Raw genomic sequence first — 6,731 nt, 5'->3', positions numbered from 1 at the left:
GGTCCGTACCATCCTTCTTCTTGACGAATAGGACGGGGCAAGCCCACGGAGAAGAGCTAGGTCGGATGAAACCCTTTTTCAAGGACTCATCGAGTTGTTTCTTAAGCTCGGCTAGTTCTAGGGGTGCCATCTTATAAGGTCTTCTAGCAATCGGAACGGTTCCTGGAATGAGGTCTATTACAAACTCAACATCCCTGTCAGGTGGAACACCTGGCAATTCCTCTGGAAAGACATCCGGGAAGTCACGGACTACCGGAACGTCCTCAAGGTCTGGCAAAGGGCTGGCGTTAAGAGAATATAATTGTCGCTTGGCTATTCGGGTCAAGACATTGACTATCTTCCCCGAAGGATGGGTGAGTTGAACAGTCCTAGAGAAGCAATCGATTTGGGCATGATGAGCCGACATCTAGTCCATACCCAGAATGATATTAATATCTGAAGATTTAAGGGCTATCAAAGATGCAAGGAAAACAAGTCTGTCGACTTGGATTTCGTTCCCATGGCTTACTCTAGAAGTTTGCCATTTGGATCCCGGAGTTTGGATTACCATAGAGGTTGGCATATCACCGAATGCGATGTTATGCAAGCGAGCATAATTTTCAGATATAAAAGAATGAGAGGCTCCTGTATCAAAAAGAACAGATGCCGGGTGGCAGTTAACAAGAAGCGTACCGAGAACGACGTTGGGATCCTCTTGAGCTTCTTCGGCAGAGATACAGTTGACATGGCCACGCGAAGCGGTGACCGGTTTAGCATGAAACACTTTCCCTGTCGGCTTGCCACGGCCAACAGCTTTAGCAGATTGATTGGGGTTGGTCTGGGGACACTCACGCATATAGTGACCAGATTCCCCACACTTGAAACAAGTCACGGAACTGGTACGTGGAGGAGCATTGTTAGTTGGACCCCCATAGGGCTTGGCTGGAGCAGACTGTTGAACGGGGTGAGGCGCCTGGAAGGATGGCCTCGGTGTGAACCTGGGTGGCAGGGTGGTGTTGGGTACCCACACGCGGCGCTTCTGAGGACCAGCACCGGATGAGGAACCCATGTCACGTCCATGCTTGCGTGTTGCGTCATAGTCAGTCTGACCAGTTTCAGCACTGATGGCTTTGTTGACAAGTTTCGAAAAAGATGTGCACTCATGCAGACGGAGGTCACGGCGAAGCTCAGGACTAAGGCCCTTACGGAACCTTGCTTGCTTCTTGGCGTCAGTAGACACTTCCTCAGTTGCATATCGGGCGAGATTACCAAACTCCCTGCTATAGGCATCCACAGAAAGTCGGCCTTGGGTGAAACTGCAAAATTCTTCACGTTTACGGTCCATGAGACCCTCCGGAATGTGATGTTCACGGAAAGCCTCGCTGAACTCAGCCCACGTAGTGACATGGCCCGCTGGGCGCATAGCTCCATAATTCTCCCACCATAGACTGGCGGGGCCTTCAAGATGATATGCAGCAAAGGTGACCTTGTCAGCCTCCGCTACCAGCGCGGAACGCAGTTTATGGGAGATACTGCGAAGCCAGTCATCAGCGTCGAGAGGCTCGACGGAGTGGTGGAACGTGGGTGGATGCAATTTGATAAAATCACTGAGTGACACCACGTTAGCCCTCTGATGGTGTGCTGTATTCTGTTCAATACGCTCCAACAAACGGTTCGTCTCCCGCTTGTTTCTCTCAGCTTCCATCATCACCTCGGCTAGTGAAGGAGGATGAGGCAGATTTACATCCCTGGCTTCACTGCCTTCGGCCTGCTCTTGAGAAGCAGGGTTAGCGCGCGTGTTGACCATCCTAGGAAATCAAGACAATGTTTTAGTCAGGATGGTAAAATCCGACATAGGATTTATAATGTAAGAAATAACTCGGAATGCAAGATGATCATCCGTATGACATGGTAGATACAGAAACTGCTTCTTTATTCCATCGTCATACACACCATACAGGGTTTAGTACAAGACCAAACAAAGTACTATTACGGTGAAAAGAGGATTTCATCTCATCGGAGACATTCCAAGCTCCTATACATTATTTTTCTACATCTCCGGAAAGAGTACAAACTAGGTCATATCCCACGAGTCACGCGGGACGATAGACGACACAGCTAGTGCGAACTAGTGATACTACCTCTAACTCAGACCGATCCGTAGTAGTCCTCGTAAAAGTCACCTCCATAGCCTGGGAGTTCAACATGATCATCCGGAAACAGACGGTCTCGCGGAGCTTGTGGACCATAGGGGCTAGGATGAGGCCTTGGACCAACAAACGGTGGCCTGCGGGGACCGCGAGGTGGGGTGATGCCTCCTACATCACGCCAAACCATCACGTCTGGCAGAGCAGATCTCACAGGATAGAGATCGCGCATATCTGAATATCCAGCTTGCACCGCCGGTGCGAACCGAGTCAAAGTGGCCCAGTGGTCAGCACGGGTGTTGAAGAGCTCTAGCCTTAAGGCCCGATTTTCTCGGTCCTTATCCTCGAGCATCTCAGCAGTGGTGCGAGTCCGTGAATCCTCCTGAGTGGGGTCAGCATAGATAGCCTGGAGATACCCTTGTGCTCCCGGAAGTGATCCTGGCATATACCGAAAATCAGAGTCCCGAAATATACCAGATCTGACTCGCATAATGGTCATCATAGAGTAGGCGGCGTCCTGCACAGCCATCTCAATAGTAACCCCGAGTCCATAGGAGCAGTGAAGAGGCTCGGTGGATCCAGGATAAGATGGAAATATCCTGACAGTGCAGAGATACTGGCTTTGATTAAAGTCTCGGAATTGCTCTTCGACCGTGTACTCAGGATACCAGCGGTATCCAGCCTCAGTCATTACCCTGACCAACTTAGCAGTATGGCCCGGTACATCTAGGCATCGAGTCAGGCGAACCACTTGATTGAGGTCGCGAGTGGCCATCTGAAAGCATAATCATAATGCAAGGGCATTAGAATTTCTAGCAAAATTTCGGCAGCATAACAGCTGTAAATGCTCAAGAAGGATTTTGAGACATTTGACAAAGGATTTCATACATACTCAACATCATCATATCAAAGTTCTGAAACCATTCTAATAACATAATGTGGTAGTAGATCTGAACTAGGCTTGTATCCATCAAACTTATAAGGTACTACTGATTAGTAACTCGTGATCCTGATAGAGAGAACAGATCCTAATTCCTTAACCCCCGGTGGAAGAATGGACTGACTCAGATCAGAAAGTCATAAGGTAAAGGAGTAAAAAGAGCCTTACGTTCCATCCCACAAACAATTCCCCTACATATAACTAAAGAATTTCTAGACTCAACATCGACCAGTTTGGCTTGGAGAACCTACAGGCAGTCCGGCTCTGATGCCAACGCTGTCAGGACCCCGACTCGATGTCACATCGATCTAGCCGGTAACACCTCATATCACTTTGCGGCCTCACGCACGGTATTCCCACGGGTGTCGTCTTACCTTTTCCCGGGACCGTTTGCGCCTTTTGGCTCACGTATATGATAGTGTCGCTAGCATCCATATGATAAAGAGCCCGGGCTGACATGACTAGTCGTAAACCCAAAGTGGCACAGACTTACAGGGACAGGCATCCATGACCCAGCTTCGAACGTGTCGGTCATCAGCAAGTGGGTCCGGGCTGTAGCACTGGGCTAGCAGGACTCCGGTAAACCGGGCTGTAGCGGGCTAACAGGACTCCGGTACTCAAAGCGTGACATTTCCCCGAAGGGACAGACACAGGAACGAAGAAGGACACATGCCGGCCAGCCTAAGTGTTCCAGAGCAGTAGCAAGCTACCATGGCTCAGCGGTAACACTAGGAGACATTTCCCGGTAAGAGAGGCTACTAAAGATAAACAACAAGATAGTCAGATCCCACACATACCAAGCATTTCAATCATACACACAATATGCTCGATATGTGCAAATACAACGAAGCATCACAACATGACTCTATGACACAAGTACTTTATTTAAGGCTCAGTGAGCCATACATAACATACACAAAGGTACGGGTCTCATGACCCCACATACAAGTCATACAGTCATACAAACCAGCAGCGGAAGTAACTTGTCTGAGTACAGACAACTAGTAAAACAAAAGAGGCTTGGAAAGCCTGGCTATACTACAAGGTCCTTCACAAGCTCAGGGTCACCACCTGGGTCTTTAGCCTACTCGTTGATGTCAACGTCTACATAGAACCCATCAGAAGGGGTTGCAGCGTCTTCTGTAAAAATGTAGATTATAGCAACATGAGTACAAAGGTACTCAGCAAGACTTACATCAGATCCTACATACATGCAGAGTATCAAGAAGGGTTGGTGGAGTTATTGCAGCAAGCCAGCTTTGACTCTTGGCTAGGCTATCCTACGATACTCCAACTTGAAATGGTTTTGCGCACACGAGTCCACTACTCACCACTTCAATACACTACCGAGGATCCACCTCCGTCTTCCTACGGAAGAGCCATCCTCGGCACTCACACTTATCTTGAGGCTTTTAACAGTTTCCATTTACTTGTCTATGAACTGTATAGGCAACCAAGTAGTCCTTTACCGCGGACGCGGCTATTCGAATAGATTATGATAACCCTGCAGGGGTGTACTTCTTCATACATGTTTCCACCACTTGGCGTCTGCACACGACATGTGCTCGGCAGACTTCAAGCGAAAGCCGACGTGGGTGTAGACCACGACCTACCTAAACACTTAAGCCTCTAGTCCAGGTTTATCGCCTATTCAGGTTCCATCCGCAGGGAGTCCGCCCGAGGTTTCCCATACGGCCCCGAACGATGTGAACAGGGTTCCCGAGATACCTAACGGGTATTCGGTACACCCGGCCACGGACCTACCGCATCACAGCCCACCCCTACGGTCAGCGCTGTCCACGGCCTCCAGTAGGCTACAAACACCAGAAACTACTTGCAACTCCTGGACAGAGAGCTAGGGTGAATAAGAAGTCGAGCGGGGTCATATTTCAGGGCCCAATGCATGGTAGTAGCTGTATCTTAAATCACGCATACAGATCTCAGTGCTTAAGGTCGGCTTCAATGAAACAACCCACCATGTACTCCTACATGGCCTCTCATCGATACCTTTACCAAATCGTGTTCACCACACCACTCTCATTACCGACATAATCATTTCACTCTAGCCCATCACCCAGATGAACCAGACCTGACACGACTCTAAGCATAGCAGGCATAGCAAGGTAGGAACAACACATACATATGGCTCAAGCAACTCCTACACATGCTAGTGGGTTTCATCTAGTTACTGTGGCAATGACAGGTCATGCAGAGGAAATGGGTTCAACTACCGTAGCACACAGCAGTTTGAATCGCGTTGTCTTAATGCAGTAAAAAAGAGCAGGAGCGAGAACATGGAATCGCGTTGGTTGCTTGCCTGATGGTTCGATGCACTGATACGGTTCTTCGCTAGGGTAATCAGGGTATTCTTCGAGGACAGAACCTGCCGCAGAGAGCACCGATTCACAAACATTACCAAACAGTATGCAACAATATGATGCATGCATGAGACATGGCAAAATGAGTGTATTGGGCTAATTCAACTAAAACCAGAAGGGTTTGAACAAATTTGAATCAAGGATTCAAATTTCAAATTCAAATATGGCCTTTTAAAGTGCTTTTCCTTGTTCTGCTTAAAACATCAATTTAACTTGTTTGATCATGCATGAAAATAGTACAGATGGATAGATTGGATTTTTCTGATCATTTTTCATATATAATTTGTCCAATTTGGAGTTACAGAATAAAAGTTATGAATTTTTGAAGTTTAAATAATATTCTGGAATTTCCTGATTTAAATTAAATCCAGAAAATCAATTACTGCGTCAGCCTGACGTCAGTGTGACGTCAGCAGGTCAACGGAACTGGTCCAGGTCAAACCTGACAGTGGGTCCCGCATGTCAGGGTGATTATTTTAATTAAAACTTAATTAAAACTAATCCTGTTTAATTAACAGGGCTGGGCCCCACCTGTCATTGACTCAGGGGAGTCAACCAGGGCCCACCCGTGGTCAAACCCGAGTCGGCTGCACCGGCGTTTAGCCGCCGGCGAGCCCGACGTGGCGGCGGAAGTGGTTTTGGTCATTTCGGCCACCAAACGGACTGCGGAGACCACCGGAGTGGAGCTGAGGCCAACCCGCAGCTCTTGGCGGAGCCCGTTGGGGTCGGGGTGGCCGGAGTCGACGGCGGCGAGCTCGGCTGCGGCCGCCGGGGTTCGGTCGTGCACGGGATCGGTGCTGGAGCTCGAAGTCGAGCAGAGCGAGGCGCTAGGGATGCTCTACGGGGTCTTGCGAACTTGTTGGACTCGCCGGGGTGACCAAATGGTCACCGGAGCTGCGTCGACGGCGAGCTCGGCGACGGCGGAGGTTCGGCCGTGGTGGGGAGGTGGCTACGGTGAGGGAACGAGGGGAAGGAGAGGGGGAAACGGTTGCGTAGCTCACCGCGGTTGTAGTGGGCGTCGAAGCGGGCTCGGGGACGCACTGGAGACGGCGAATTCGACGGCGACGGTGGTCGGAGCCCGAAGAGGGGAACGGCGACGTGGCGGCGATGCAGGGCTTCCGGGGAGCTATGGAGCGGTGGGGAGGAAGAGGGAGTCGTGGCGGAGCTCCTGAGCTAGTCGGGGGAGCGAGGGGTGGTCGGAGACGGTGGCTATGGCGAACGGCGGCGAGTGTGGTGTTCGGCCGGGCGAGAGAGAGAGCGAGGGAGAGGAGAGGAGAGCCGGGGGAG

The sequence above is a fragment of the Triticum dicoccoides genome, chromosome 4A (genome assembly GCF_002162155.2).
Source record: "Triticum dicoccoides isolate Atlit2015 ecotype Zavitan chromosome 4A, WEW_v2.0, whole genome shotgun sequence".
NCBI lineage: Eukaryota > Viridiplantae > Streptophyta > Magnoliopsida > Poales > Poaceae > Triticum > Triticum dicoccoides.
Note: the sequence above shows the minus strand (reverse complement) of the source record.